The sequence below is a fragment of the Protomyctophum bolini genome, assembly GCF_963924005.1.
Source record: "Protomyctophum bolini genome assembly, chromosome: 17".
Lineage (NCBI taxonomy): Eukaryota > Metazoa > Chordata > Actinopteri > Myctophiformes > Myctophidae > Protomyctophum > Protomyctophum bolini.
In genome coordinates, this window is record NC_137878.1 from 20,940,492 (window position 1) to 20,957,383 (window position 16,892).

At 43.9% G+C, this 16,892-nt stretch overlaps 1 protein-coding gene across 1 annotated transcript in view; it reads left to right on the plus strand.

Annotated features, from left to right (window-relative positions):
• The window catches only part of adgrb2 (adhesion G protein-coupled receptor B2), a 311,424-nt gene that overhangs the window by 111,131 nt on the left and 183,401 nt on the right, over window positions 1-16,892 (plus strand). The window lies entirely within an intron of this gene.

Sequence of the window (16,892 nt, forward strand, 5' to 3'; positions counted from 1 at the left end):
AAAAACCAAAATATTTTTTATACGTTTGAAAACTTGAAATGAGACACAATGAGTACTTTTACTTTTGGTACTTTTAAGTACTTTTTGATGCCAATACGTTTGTACTTTTACTCAAGTACATTTTGAATTCCGAACTTGTACTTGTAACGGAGTGTTTTTATATTGCAGTATTGATACTTTTACTTAAACAATGGAGTATACTTTTATCCACCAGTCTGAGGCTGAGCTCCATTGGACCTAAATACGGCTTTGTATGTAAATAATACTATTATAATGAATAATATAAAATAATATTATTATAATGTGTAACGTTGGCCTCGTTGCCTGACTGCCCTCAGTTATTTATACAGACGGTCGTACCGGAAAACACCTTCTCTCTCCTTGAGCTAAATTCCCTGGCACTCGAGGGTGAACTGTACAGTCCTGAGCATTGTTTTCACTCTGACAGTGTGCAAATTGACCCATTTCTGCACTCTCAGAGTCATATTGATGCTCGAGATTTGACAGCGTGAGGAGAGAGAGAGAGATGAAAGGAGAGATGGAGACAGTCTAATCTCAAAACTGATGGCACAGTGGCAGTCCTTGAGCCCTGTAAAGAGGATCTCTCTCTCTCTCTCTCGCGTGCGTTAAATCTGCACTGTCTGGATCATTGAACTACTGGTTCACCTCCCCAGGTCAAGGCCTTAGGCCTGTCTCGGGCTCAGCATTCCCTCTTCTCCCGAGAGAGAGAGAGAGAGAGAGAGAGAGAGAGAGAGAGCGAGAGAGCAACAGAAAAATATGGGCACAGAGAGAGTGCAGGGAGAGGGGCAAAGAGATCAGATAGGTAGAGAGGTAGAGGCCAGGGTTATATTGATGAGAGTTAATAACTGCAGAGGAGGCGATGGAGGCATAAACGATAGAAGAGAGGACTCTCTCTCTCTCCCTCCTGGTTGGTTGCCTGTAGTTGTTGTGTCAGGGTTACTGCTGTATCGCCAGCCATCCTTTCTTTTTTACTACCTATAAAGCACTCTACAATTATGGGCTCTGAAGATTGCACTTTTGCAGAATGCTGTCCCCCACCACAGTTATGGCCTCACCTTATCTATCCGTCTCACTCTAGAGATGGCTCGGGAGGTTTAACAGTTCTACTGCATAACCCACGCTTTCCACGCTATTTATCCTATGTTTCTCCCCTGCGTAATGCGCTAAACCCGCTATTTGTTTTATGTGTTTAATTAGCTGTTTTTTAGGTAATTAAAAAGAAACAGCAGATTTGTTGCGGACCTGGTGACGAGGCCGTCGTGTTATGATGACCAAACTGGAAATCAACCCGTGCTCTGGGCTGCAAGAGCTTCTGGGAAGATGAGTTCAATGCAAGTGAATGGTAGTTTCAACTGGACTACAGCAGCTCTCACTGCCTGCCTGACAGTGGCATATTTTTCTCTTCGACAACAAGCCATGGCACTATTTTCAGGGGGATTTTTTTTTTCCAAAGGCGCAAATACTTCTGCGTACGCTCCAAAGGTAATGAAGCAATCCTGGCAGCCTCGGTATATTGGATATATAAATCTTTAAGGCACATTCTGATTCGTTCAGTTATTAATCCTTTTCTTTTTTTTTCATACCAGTGAGAAAACCAAACAAAACCCTGCTTTGTTCAGCAGTCAGAGCTCATGTAGAATACTTATTTTATTTTATTATTATTTTTCTGGCACACGTCTTTGGCTATTATGACATAAATACATATACTAGCCCCTGGCATATAGGGGTGCCATGAGGGAACATATATAAGGGGAGATGCATGGTAGTAAGAAGCACGCCAGGCTGCTCTTCGTAGATTTTTCATCAGCGTTTAATACAATTCAGCCTCATGTTCTGGCAGACAAACTTGTACATTTATTCTGTCTAGATGCAGGTCCTGTAGGTTGGATCCTCGACTTTCTTACCAATAGATCACAACAGGTAAAAGTAAATGGAATTTTATCCAACCTATTATCATCTTCATCTCTACCGGCTCACCTCAGGGTTGCGTACTGTCTGCCTTCTTCTATATGTTATACACAAATGATGCCATGCCAACAGATTCCATCATAGTCAGCTTGCTTGGTGATGATGAAGTTGGTCATGGCCAGTACTTGAATACTTTCTCTCCCCCCCCCAGTTCCCCAGAGCAGTGTTGTCCGGTGAGCAAGTTGACCTGGTGACCACTTACAAATATTTGGGTACTACATTTGACAGCAAGCTGAAATTCGATGTTAACTGTGAAATGCCAACAACGCCTCTTTTGTTTGAGGCAGCTTGTCAAATTTCAGGCTGACAAATCCTAATGAAACTGTTCTACAGTGCTCCTTCTCCCTCATTTGTTGGTATGGAAACCTAAACATAAAGGACAAAAACCACCTTGGTAGGATTGTCAGAACGGCCTCAAAGATTGCTTAATTTCAGTAGTCTAGATCAAGTATTTAAAAAACAGGTGCTTAAGAAAGCCAAGTCCATTTCTACGGACAACTTCCATCCCCTCAGCTCTGAGTTCAAGCTGCTTCCTTCTGGCCTTCGCCTAAAAGTTCCAAGGGCCAAAAGCAATAGGTATAAGTTCTCCTAAGTGCCGGTGTCTATCCAGGCTCTAAATGCCGATAGGAGGAGGAGGTAACTTGTCACCTGACTCGCTTGTAGGAATTCTTTATACAACAGTTTTTCAATGTTACACTGATACCTTGAACTGCCATCCTGTTTTATTGTTCTATGTGTACCATGTGCTTTTTTACTGTGTTTTATGTGATTCATGGTATCTGCCTGTGTTATGCCTTGCTGTAAACCAAATCGCCCCTCTGGGACAAACAAATAAATGAACCTGAGCCCTAGCAGCCCAGAGCATGGTGTGCGTGCATGCGTGCGTGCGCGCATAAAATGCACGAAACCTTTATTCTCTCAAAACGTCTTAAGGCAGGAGAAGAATACGACACTCAAACGGTCATTGAATCAGTATCGTCGAACAATTCTCTGTCTGTCTGTCTGTCTGTCTGTCTGTCTTTATAAAATGGATAGTTTCCTTGCTTTGATTGACTGCGTGCTGTTGTAAAATACTTGATAAACACATATCTGGTCCGCATGTATCAGTGTCACTGCACCAACATCTTGTTTACCTTAATGGATGTATTGCCCCTCGCAAGTTAGTTTTTTATCCCAGTGCTCCATTTTGTGCTGCGTATGAGCAAGGTTTTGCAAATCACTTTAAAACAAAGCTAGATATGGGTACCATTCATGACCATCCATGCATTCGCAATTTTGCATTGTTTTTTACTTCAATTTCACTTTTTTGGGGGGGCACTAGCCCCTCCTATGCCCATATTTGTGTGTTTGTGTGAATTTTAGAGATGATTTGATTGGCTGAGCACCCTATAGCGATGATTTGATTGGCTGAGCAAAGTACGTATTGAGGATAAAGAGGAAAAATTGCGATTGGCCGGAATGAGGTGATGTATGATGATACGAGCGCCCCTCACTTCACATGGGTTAGATTTTTTACTTTTGGATGGGGGTCTATGATTTTGTAAACAGTTTTCTTATGGAGAGATGGCTTCCGCACACCCAGTTGGCAATTTGGAGCAGGTGCGATGGTGACGAGGCATACGACGTAGAAGAAAGGAGGGACACACGCACACACCGCCACTAGCAGAGCAACGTTCCGGTCTTGCGACCTTCCTCAGGGTTTGTTAAGCGGAAGGTTTGAGGAAGGTTGCAAGACCGAAACGCTGCTCTGCTCTGTAAATAAAGAGGTGGCAGCATAACGTAGTAACAGTAGGCCCCGGTGCAAGCTACTTTTAGGACGCCCGCCCCCCCACCAGACCAGCAGTGTTGTTTTTGGCAACAAATTGTAGTTTTAGTCATAGTCTCTTGAATAGTTTTAATTTAGTTTGAGTCACATTTCAGTCACCTGGAATGTTTTAGTGTTAGTCTAGTTTTAGTCGACTAAATATATGATTTTTGTCGACTAAATCTACAGTTGATTTAGTCAAACAAAAAGTTTTTTGGTGGGCCTTGATGCCGTCGCAATGACTGATTTTACACTTGCTGAAAATGGCTGATCTACTGCGACGCGTTGTGAGCTTGTAGATCGGCTATTTTCAGCATGCAACTAATCGTAAAATGACTTATACTGGATCTCTTGTCCAATAGTCCCTTCCTAAAATTTTAGTCTACCATAGTTTTTATTTGTTGACTAAATTGTCAGTATATTTAGTCTTAGTCATCATAGCTTAGTTTTTATAGTTTCCATTTTGTTTTCATCAGTGGAAAAAAGGTAGTTGACAAACATTTTTCGTCTTAGTTTTAATAAACCAATACACCAGTACAGAGTGCACCACGGGACAGAGGGAGGTTGAACAGCACTGAGCAGGGAGAGATATAACAGAGGTAATAAATAGTACCAGTGAACCACTTTATAGCCAGCATAACCATTCAACCTAATATCGCAGTACAGCATATTATGCCCCCCTGTTCATTCCACAATGCTTTATTGGATCTCCATTAGTTGCGGGTTTGCTGTGGTTGAGTGGAGGTTATGATCTGCTCTCCCTATAGCTGCGTGGCTGATGCGTTGGGCCGTTCCGTTTTTCGTTGGGCTTCCACCCCTATTTTCTGCCCTGTTATCATTTCTCCTCACCTGGCTCCTTCCCTCCACCCCGCCGGGCCAAAGAAACAGCAGGTTGCAGCAAATCTGATTCTGCCTTCGCATTCCGCTTTAGATTGAGGTGATACTTGTTACTGCTGCAAAGCCAAAATGTGCGTGCGTGCGTGCGTGCGTGCGTGCGTGCGTGCGTGCGTGCGTGCGTGCGTGACCACTGATCCTCCGTACTAAAAGAGCTTGAAAGAAGTGCAGCATTGCTGGGCCATGGGGTGTGGGCCGTGGGTTGAGGAGGTTTCAGAGGCTCTTAGTATCACCGGGAGGTTGAGGCCCAGGTGGGCAAAACCTCAGGGTTGTTTCCTGCGAACGGATTATGGCTATAGCTATATTTTCTTTGTGGTTACTTATATATCCATCATGCTGCCCAAAGATGTGCGATTTATTTTTTGACGCATTGATTCATTAATATGAATAATACACAGGACAATAATAGTTTACCAGTGTAAGACGTCCTGCAATAAGACATCCAGTTTGTAGGATGATCACACAGAGCCAACTCTACATAATTATAGGTTGTCTGTTCTATGTTGTACAATGGTAGCAGGTTACCACGGCAACACAGCAGTACATTCTTGCTTCAGTAGAGGAGCACATTGTCATAGCACCTGAGTATGTGAAAGAAGTGCTCGTATGTTGGAATTTAGTATATTACTAATGGTTGACCATGAGCCTTATTTTATCATTTAGCTAGTTGAAAATCGTGATCTGACAGCTCACAACGCGCCACATGTATTGTGAGCTTCTGGATCTGCAGATTTAAAGGCATATTCAGTCATTTCACTTAATTCAAATATCACTTTTTTTTTTGGTGGCCCAGTCTTCATCCAATCAGGATAGAGAGGGGCCTTCCGCCAATCACGATCGAGCTGGTGTGCGTGCTGTTGGCCTGTCGCATGTCCCCCCCACTGTAGTGCATGCATGTGTACATCATGTGCAAATGCCACACCTTTACATGCCAGCATTCTAGGAGATTTTTTTCTTCTTCGCCGAAGTCTCCTGAACTTGAACACAGTATCTCCACTAGCTAAAGAGTGCTGGGTTGCGCCCCAAAAATAGCTGATCTACAAGCCTGATCAACGTGTCGCAGCGTGACGCATTGAGAGCTTGTAGATCTGCTATTTTACAGGATTTCAGCGCCTGCACGTCCCTGTGCGAGGTTAAGTAGACGACGATAGAGACCATCTGCAGTATGGTCTCTATCTGATCATTGGACTTAGGTTGGCTTGCCTCGCACACGTCTAACTCAAGCTATCAGGTTGAACAGTGAATGTTACTTAGCAGGCCTATAATAGGGCATGGTTTTCAGACCCTTTCATGTCAAGAACCCCCAAATTAACCCATTCTGACCTGAGATCAGATTCATACGAGGTTTCCACTGGACACACACTGGTCTGATGAACCCATTCTGACCTGAGATCAGATTCTAAAAATGTCAGTCGTTCTTCGAATTTTTCAAAAATAGCAGACCTACAAGCTCGTATCGCGCCACTCGGTGGTGCGATATGAGCTTGTAGATCTGCTATTTTTCAATAGCTAAAGCATAACATGATGCTAACACCAAAATGGGTGCCAGGTCAGAATGGGTGAATATACATTTGGTCACGGACCCCCATTCTTCTACAAGCTCACAACATGCACCGCAACACAGTGTAAGCTTATAGATCGGATTTTGATGTTTGTTATTACATTTTTTGCTGCCCCCACTTTAAGAACCACTACCCAGGTTTGTCGGGTCAGTCCACTCCAGTAGGGTAGCCAATATGGTAATGGCCATGCATATTTTTACATGGGCATATTGGCTATGCCCCCAGAGAGAAGAGCAATTTGACATAACAGCATTTGGGTTACTAATACTAATACTAATTCTAATTCTAATGTATAAATAACAAACCTTTAAAAAATAATGCACCATGAACTATAGACTAAGCATTCAATATATAATTATGTTATATATATATATATATATATATATATAAATAACAAAAAAAGTCACGTTTGATTTCAAGTTGTCATAAATAATAATATAATTAGCTACAATGAATACCCTGTTACTTAAGAAATACATTTGGACATATTTATATGTGCAAACGAATGCCATAACAGATGATCAGAAGGTGAAGTCCCTTTGCTCTCACCAGGTTGCACATCTCAAACAACGGGTATTAGTCGGCGCTCTGCACACCAATACCGCCCGTTTCCCTCCCATTTGTAAGGACGCCACGTAGAGCACCCCAAATGGACAAGTGTGTGGAGGGACAGCCTGGCGGCTGGCGGCGTCCATGTTTGGTTTATTTAACCCCAGAGAGCACGTTATCTCAGAGGACTCCATGAATGACTCGTCCAAAGTGAAACTCAGAGTGGACTATTATAGTCGCGGCAGGGAGCTGAGAGCATTAAACCAAACACAGACTCATAATGGCTTTTGGTTTGGTCTGCAGAGAGTGAGAAAAGGAACGGATACACAAGGGTCCATAATATGTATTTAGGTGTTCTCCTAGGTGTGTGCGTGTGCGTGTGTGTGCGTGTGCGCGTGTGCGTGTCTGTGCGCACACCGCACACACGTGTAGGCTTGAAAATGATTGCGTAGTAATTTTCCGCAAAGGGAGAGCTAAAGTTTCTCTCTCCTAAAGATCCTCCTGGTGCACGGTTCTCTCTCTCATGCTCGTACACGCTGTTTTCTCCGGCCCTGGGCTGCATGCCGTGGCTCACTGCAATGATTCATGGGGCCCGGGACTTCATTGGGCTCCCATAGCATTAATAGATAGATGATCACACGCGTAATCCTATTATAAGGTGCTGGGCTTTAAACATTCGCTTTGGGCTGACGGAGATCCTAAGGGATCGCAATGTTGTCTGTCTGTTAAAGATATGTACGTGGGGCTTTAGCTCATATAGAGTGTTAGATTGTGCGGGCCTCTTTATTACACTAGCCGGTCTGGCCAGAAAATTCCTGGCATCGGTCCTGGGCCACTACAATGGACAAAGTTTTTCACACGGATGGAGTTTGAAATGTGTGTGAGATTGTGAATGAAGGACAATGTGTGTTTATCTACCCCACATGTGGCAATCCATATGACTCACACATTGGCACCGTCGCAACCCCCCTCAATAACCCATGCTTGGTGCAACGTCATCATCGAAATCGATGGACAGCCATAAGCAATTAGCAAAGTTTGTGTGTGTGCGTGCGTGCGTGCGCGCACATGTGAGAGAGCGAGCACACGCCTGCATGCATTGTTGAATGCATGCAGATGTGCCAAATCGTCCTGGGCAGCCGTGTATTGCACACACTTGTGTGATTAGCGGGATGCACGCAGTGCTTTCACAGTTGATTACCAGGAGGCGGAATCAATGCCATGCACGTATGGCCATACACAGTGACATTAGCACGCTTGACTGCACACTTGACTGCACGCACCCAGTGCTACATGTGTGTGCATTAATAATGTACAGACCGCAAGCGCATGCGGTGGTCCTTCGGCGCTGCATATGTCTAGAAATACTGCTGAGAGAAGGAAGGAAGAAAGGAAAGGGAGACATGGAAGGAAGAATGAAAGAATGAGTCACTTCACCTCTTTAGGCTCCACCTCTAGCTATAGCACTTCACTCTCTCTGTACCCCTTCCTGCCACCTTCTGCCTGCAATGGATGGTAGCGATTGAAGACATTGCTACCATGCTAGCCTGCACGTATATATCCAAGCTTTCCATGGACTAGATCACTAGAGGGTCGGATTCAAGCGCTGGAAACTGACGCCGGCTCCCTATTGGTTCACCAAGCAATGTGTCCGCCTCCCCTCCGACGATGTTATAGGGGCTCAATACTAAATCAACTCATAATAACTCGCGGTTACAATATTAATGCTTCTGAACACTTTTAAATATGCGATGCTCACATTAGCATTAGCATGCAGGGCAAGGGAAACGTAAGGGGTTTTCCTCAAGTGAAATAGAGCGATGTATATGGTGGCGGCACATTTTTGAATAGTTATCTACATCGACACATTGTGAGCTTGTAGATTGGCTATTTTAACTATCCAAAAATGTTTTTCAAAATAGTAAAAAAAGGCAAAGAAGTTTAGGGATAAGGGGTTTAGCGGTGACAAAAATTGAGCCCAAGGTGTTTAGCATGGACGAAAATTGAGCCCCACATCTAAAATCAACCATTACAACACCACCAACATTCACTTTCGAGTAAACTTTCAACTAAAATCTTATATTTAGTCGACTAAAACTAAGAAACCAAAGAAAGTAGAGCTGGGACAGAGTACAACTATAAAGTATCTATCTGCCCTTCACTGCCTCTGAACCCCCGGCCGTCAGACACGTGCAGTCTGCAAGCTCTTCTCACCTCTCCATCAGAGAGACAGGCAGTGGGATGGGGTGTGAATGCTGTGATTTATGACCCCCCTTCTGTTCCTCTCCTTCGCGCTTGCTTCCCTCCACCCCTCTCTCTGTCCCTGTCCCTGTCCCTCCCTATCTCTCTCTCTCTCTCTCTCTCTCTCTCTCTCTCTCGTTCTCTCTCTGTCCTAACGTCCCCTCCGATATGCAAGGTGTGATTATCCCCTTGTGTGCCTGCCCCCATTGCCAAGACGGTGTGTTGCCATGGCAGCCGCAGCCCACCGGCGACGGTGGTCACGAGCACGCCTGTCTATCCGTCCCCGCGACCCTGTGTGTGTGTGTGTGTGTGTGTGTGTGTGTGTGTGTGTGTGTGTGTGCTGCACGTGCACGTGCATGCATATCTTTGCATAATGCCTCACGGGGTGTGGCGAGACGGCAAAGTGCGCTTGCTGTACACATTGTATATGTCCAAAAGTGTTAGTTTTCAGGACGTGTAAATAAATTAATTGCATAGCAAAACAATTCAATACCGATTATTTCCATTGCAAAACTATACGATACATAGTCGATGTTGTTGTTTTCATTTTGATATACTTTGATTCTTGAAATTAAAATTGATATTTCGATGCAGTTACTATTTATCGTTACACCCTTCGTTCCAATGGATCCAGTGTAGTTATTGTTATTTAGTCACATGCTCTTATTAATAGTCTTAATTTGATCAACAATTGTAAAAGCCACAGACAAATTCATTGCTACTTTTTCGTCATTATAATGTATGAAAAACAAAACGTCAAACTATGGAGTTATGAGGTCTCTTCCACCCGTTGACCAGCCCCCCCCCCCCCCCCCCCCCCCCTCCTATCGTCTTCTAATCGATCTGTTTAACACGTTGAGAGGCGCGATTATAAATGCCAGTGCACTGGCCTATTGTGCTGGCCTGTCGTGCCGGACCTATACCTAGTGCACACACACACACACACACACACACACACACACACACACGCTAAACCAAGGGTGTAATTGTCCAATTGATCTGGCTGGTAGAGCTGTATAGCTTTAGGGACTCACCCGGACAGCTTTTTGCCGTCGCCGCATTGACCCGGTGACTGCAGCTGGATCCACTTTTGAGGGTCGCTAGCCCCTCCAATGTCCAGCTTTGAGGGTGTGTGTGTAAACACAAACATTGTGCCATTGACAATGCATGGCTAGTTTCACGTCATTGTCCCATGCACAAACAATACATTCCGTTGGCCATGCAGCTTTGAGTGTTTGTGTAAGCACAAACATGGGTGAGGACGCATTGGCCTGAATGCGAATATTGTATTTATGATGTATTAGAGCGCCGCTCACTTCACACGGGTGTGATTTTGTTTTTTACATTGCTATGCATGCAAAGCTCCCCCCACTGTTACGCAGTCCCACAAATAGATGCCGCAAATCTCGCAAATCCCTCCCCCCCCCCCCATCCCAAATTCCATTTATAAAATTGCCGTTGTAAAATGTTGATTTGATTGAAGTAAAGTAATACAAATGTCTGTGTGGGTGTGTGTGCACGTTTGTCTCTGCCGTGCATGATTCATGCCCGAGTATGCAATGCGTGTGTGCTTGTGTGTAAAAAGAAGAGAAAGGGGAGAGAAAAAAATAATAGCGTGCCGGTGGAACTGAGAAAAATAGATTCTGAATCCATTTTCAAGGAGCGTAGATGACCTTGAGGTCCTCGCAGCCAGGCAGCCAGACTGCTATTCTGCACCTCACCTGATTCAGCCTCCCCACTTATCTGTTATTGAGACTGGAAGACAGCGAGAGAGTAAGAGAAAATAAAGATAAAGATTGACAGCGTGAGTAGGCGAGACACAGAGAGAGAATGAGAGAGAGAGAGAGAGAGAGAGAGAGAGAGAGGGGGAGAGGGAGAATGAGAGATGAAGTGCGTCTGTCTGTCCAGTAGCTTATGAAAAGTCCATTATGTTACTCCTCTATGAGTTTGAGTCCTCAGACAGACCCTGGATTAAATTGACTCCACAAGAGAGCTGTGAGCTTAGATATGATGCACGGCTCGAGAGGGGGTGTGCGTGCGCTATGCGCGCGTGTATCTTGGTGTGTGTGCTTATTGTCGTTCGCTCTTTATTGGTTCCATATTTATAAAAACGAAAATAGCAAAGTATGACAAAGTAAGGCATCATTTTACAAAAATAATACATGAAAAGCTCAAATATGGAGAGGTTTCTGCCCAACACTGCGTGCGTGCGTGTGTGCGTGCGTGCGCGCGCATGTGCGCATGTCTATAGCATGTTGTACATTTAGAAACAGCTGTCAGCACTCTTATGTTCGGTAATGTTTTCATGCTACTATAGGCTACTGTATGTCTGGGTGCCATTTCCACAGCTGGTTTGACATATTACCTTATGCAATGCACACACACACACACACACACACACTAACATGCGCACACACACATGCTCTTCTCGGCAGGCATAAATCCCAGCTCAGCTTGACAAAGGAGCCCGTGGCTCTAGCTGGCTCTCTCCCAATCCCCTTCTCTGTCCTGCTGCTTTGTAAGGGCTCAAAACCTCTTTATTGTGCTGCATGACGTTTTATTTATCAGTCACATTTGTGTGTGTGCGCGCGCAAGCGCAAGTGTGTGGGTGGGTGGGCGTGTGCGCCCACAGCCCCCCATGCACTTTTAGTTCTGGCATACACGTACCCACCCTTTGTTGCTTCCTTCAGTAGTCATGTTTTGGTGTGCATGTCGGTTAGGCTGAGTGCATGGTTAAACAGATAGATTATATATATATATATATATATATATATATATATATATATATATATATATATATATATATATATATATATATATATATATATAATGGACCCTAATGGTCTGTATCTCTGAGAGCGTACAGATGTAAAATATATTATTTTGCATGCTCTCAGAGTGAAATGAACAGGGAGGATTTCTCATTGTAGATAACAGCAAAAGTTCAATTTGTATACGTGCACTGTCGAGGCCCAGACTAGATGTTGAGAAACCGTTACAGTCACATCCCCTGTCTTTATCTATCATGGGTGATGGGACGTGCATAAAAGGCCTGAAAGGCTGATATAGGCTGTATCAGCCCTAGGGCTGGTAAGGCAGTGGTTACCACCCAGCGCAGGCTAACCACATATTGGATTGTGACTGTGAGCGACCTAACTGCTGAGTGACCTGGCCATTAGGTCTGGGCAGTGGGCATGTCAATAGCCTATATGTCACTGTCGTGATGTGAGACTAGAAATCCTCAGGGATTTTCACTATTATGTTTTAATTTGAGAAAAACTCAATTCTATTCTATTATTTCTATCATCACAATATCCATATTCAAGGTATTTGCCGGTCAAAAACGTTGTGGAACCTTGTCGGCATCACCCCACCCTTGTCACCATGTCAGACATGGTTACTGTGGATGGCGTGTTGCAAAACTTAGCTAGCGACCTTCGATGCTTCCACAACTGGCTGCATACCAACAAGGGTGAGTCCGTGCTGGCAGCAGCGCGTGCCAACTCCCTTTACACACCGTTGGGCAATCCCGGCAGGAAGCCCAATCCGTTCTCCAGTGCAGTTCCTCCTTGACAGTAACGTTAATCTATTTATTACATTAAAGTAAAAATGCTATTTTCTTGTTGTATTCGCGAATAAATAATAAATGTGATAAAATAAACGATGTTATTGTGATAAAGTGCCGGCCCTTGGTTTTATATAACGGTGGGCAACAGTGAATGCATTGCCCATGTCACCGGCGCACTGCGTGATCTTCTATATCACATGCATGTGTGCACAGATAGGAAGAGGATTCTGCCCGACAGCATTATATCACTGGTTCTCAATCTCAGGTCTGGGGACCACCAAGGGGTCGAAGTGGACCCTTAGGGGTCTGTAACTCTGAGAGTGTACAAATGTAAAATCTATTTATTGTACTGTATATGTATGGGTGTGTAGTCTCTGTACCAAGGTTCCCCTGCTAGGCTTTACTATAAGAAGTATAAAGCTAACAGCGTTATTTCCCACTGAGCATAAGTCAGTCCAATAGAACGTTGATGCTGTGGTTTTTACATGTTCCTTTATTGGCTCTGTGTATGGGGAGACATACGTAGGCACTTAGATAAGACCTGTGGTAAAACATTGTTTTATATTTTTAGACATACATAGGCACTTAGATAAGACCTGTGGTAAAACATTGTTTTATATTTTTGAGTTTTATCCCTCACGGCAATCAGTTGAAACGGGACGAAAACACTTTCTTTGACATACACATTTGTATGCTAAATATACTTTATATTTCAGTAGCGTATCGTTATCTTTTACTAGAGCATTACGTAATTCCAATTACTTGAATGGGATTTTTAGTGTGGCAGTTTTAAAACTCCCGTTTATAGTTTCACTTGATGAAACTATAACTAAAGTTGGAAGAGTGGCGATTTCAATGTGATGTGGCTTTTACAATCATTTTGGACTGCATGTCCCATAACTGCCACTACACCCTCCAAAAGTGGGCTTGTAGCTGGGCTTGTGTCACAGTGTCAGGGATGTTAATAACGCAGTGTTTTGCACTTTTGGATGTGTCAGAGGCATTAACTCTGTGTGTGTGTGTGTGTGTGTGTGTGTGTGTGTGTGTGTGTGTGTGTGTGTGTGTGTGTGTGTGTGTGTGTGTGTGTGTGTGTGTGTGTGTGTGTGTGTGTGTGTGTGTAAGAGATATATGTACAGTAGGCGGTCTTGGATACTCCCTAGTCTCTTCATCAATGTCTAATTAATTTGTTCTAATTAATTACTGTGTTGCTGAAGTGTTGGCAGGAGAGGATGTTATAATGTGGCTCAAGTGCTTTAATCATAATGCTGAAATCCCACAAGCTGCAACCATAAATCCAATGCTTTAGTTCAGTGGTTTTCAACCCTATTCATCTCAAGGCCCATTCTTTATTTGCCATTTGAGCCACCGACCACCATTTGATAAGATTTTGCCTAAATTGAGCCTCATATTGTGTTATTGTTGGTTATGATTTTGTCCACAATTCCATGCTCTATTTATGTGGTACCATTAGGAGAGATAACATGCAAACGATCAAAATAACAATCCTTCAACAATCTCCAATTGTGTAGACTTCTTGTAAATTAAGTAATTTGGTTACCAACTCTCCATCATTTAGCTGGGGACCACCTGGAACCCTCTCAAGGACCACTGGTGGTCCCCGGACAGGCTGGTTGAAAACCACTGCTTTAGTTGTTTTTGCCCTGTTTGAATCTGTTGCCCTGTTTGAAAAGGAGAGCCATCGTCACGGTTTAACTGGATATAATTGTATCTAAAACGGCAGATTTTGGATTGCAAGGTATTGTGAGCTTGTTGATCAGCTAAAGAGGATCTTTTGTATAGAGTGGTGATATTAGTTGCATTTAGTGATTTCAATGTGAATATTAGTGCTTGTCATCATGCAGCCACTGTAGCCTACTATATGATGACACCATCAGCCAATTGTTTGGTAAGGACCACTCGAAAGTGGAACGAATCTGAAGAGGCCATGCTCCCACTTGAGCAAAATGTCCAGTTCCAGCAATGCCTCCAACCTCTGCCCTCGTCCAAATCGCTGTTATCAGCCTTACTGGGGATTGGAAGGGATGCACACATCAGAGGAGAGAAATGTGTGCATGGGGACAGAGAGTCCAACTGGAAGTTAAAATCATGGAGACAGAGGAGAGAGAGCCCAACTAGAAGTTAAAATATAAAATATAGACGGGGCCTAGCAATAAGAAGAATCACACCTGTGTACTGTGAACTGAGTGGTGCAGGCTGCTCAACAACACTGTTATGGTGCTCCTACTGTATATATGTATTGCAGCTGATCGTACGACAGACAGACACATTGTTAAACTCACCAACTATAGGGCAATCTTGCATCATCCTCTTTCAACCTGCAAAGCATTTGTTTCATAAAAATCCACCATGTTATGAGCTACTTTCTGCCAAGATATTCGTGCAGGTCATTTTTTTATGAACGCATTGTGCTGCTGCTTCTTCCTACATTATGTACAAATTGGAAACAGGTGGTACAGTACGCAGGGCCGTTCAGTGACTTCTGACAGCGCTTCCAATCTCCAACACTTAGAAAAGAATTATCATGGCACAGAATGTCTTCGCAGAAAGTAGATCATAACATGTCTATTTCGATGGTCTTCTTTCTTTCAAATTCAGTGTTCAATGTGTCTTATTGTGCAAATTGCATGTAGTTTTTGAGTGGTAATACAGGGCTTAAGTGTTTCATCAGAGTAATATAATTAGTTGTTAAAAGAAATTAATCGATCAAGCATTCATGAGAAAGATCAAGTTGGTTATTGGTTCTAAAAGTCAGATTGGATACATTTCCAGTTAATTTCCCAGCCCTATATACTTCCAACCTCTGCCCTCTTCCCAAACTGCTGTTATCAGCCTTACATCTAGAGGAGAGAGCCCATGCACCCGGAGGACTTATAGGGTTAAAAAAGAAAGTGCAGGAAGGAGAGAAGGTGAGAGAGGGATTTGATGAAGTATGTGATGATGTGTCCATTAGAGTGCAGCGGAGGAACATTAAACAATACAGCGGGGCTGGTAAAGGTCAGCGCACTCTCTGGGGAGGGTTTCATCCATATTGATCTCTGCGTCCGATACGGCTGGAAGCCACTGTTCCCCGTCTCAATCTTCAATCCTCATATTGCGACAATTGTCCTCAAAAGAGAGAGACATTGTGCGAGAGAGAGAGATGATGATGATGATGAGATTGCGGCGGATGGAGGGAACAAGAAGGAGCGAGGGAGAAAAGAGAAGAGAACGCACACTGACACAAAATGAGTTTTCATCTGCCATTTTGTACGCGGCTCCAGAGATGACTCCTCTGCCCTGCTCTATTGACCGCTCGGTCTCAAGAGAGATTAAACACGTGCATACACACGGCAGGCAGGCCTGCCTGCAGGACACACACACATGCATGCGCGCACACACACACACACACACACACACACACACACACACACACACAGAATGAGAGGCACTTTACTTGTTAATTATAACAACACGAGGCCAGGAATATGATTTGTTAATTAGATGATTATTTTCTTGTTTGTTTGCTAATTGCTCAATAGGTACTGTTTTCCTCTGCACTGTACTGAGCTGTAAAATGCCCAGCTGGAAAGCTTGTTTGAGAGAGAGAGAGAGAGAGAGAGACGGAGAGATGCTTGTGGCAATTTTGAGACAATGGGTCAAAATTGAGTTTCATTTATTGATCCGCAGGTTGCTTCAATTGGTTTCAAAGACACTGTGTTTGATAGCAAACTAGAAAGAGCCTTTCCACGCACGCACAATATGCTTTAATCCAGGCAGAGATGGCAGCAGGTGGTCCTGGTGGATAAATGAGATATGCGGGGCGCTGATGAGAGGGAACAGTCTCCTCGCTCTGACATGTTTCTGTGAACGCCCAAATGATAGGCTTGCTACTGATGGCTGTGTGTGTGTGTGTGTGTGTGTGTGTGTGTGTGTGTGTGTGTGTGTGTGTGTGTGTGTGTGTGTGTGTGTGTGTGTGTGTGTGTGTGTGTGTGTGTGTGTGTGTGTGTGTGTGTGTGTGTGTGTGTGTGTGTGTGTGTGTGTGTGTGTGTGTGTGTGTGTGTGTGTGTGTGTGTGTGTGTGTGTGTGTGTGTGTGTGTGTGTGAGTGAGTGAGTGATCTTTGTACGTATAAAGGGGGCTGTCCCATGGGCTAGTAGCATGCAACTGAACTGGATCTACTAAATCAAAGATTGGTTCCCATGCTTTGGGATTTGCACCGAATATGGCGGCACCTTACTGTCAGTATACTTGAGTAAATGTATACTTAGTTACTCTCCAGCACATGAA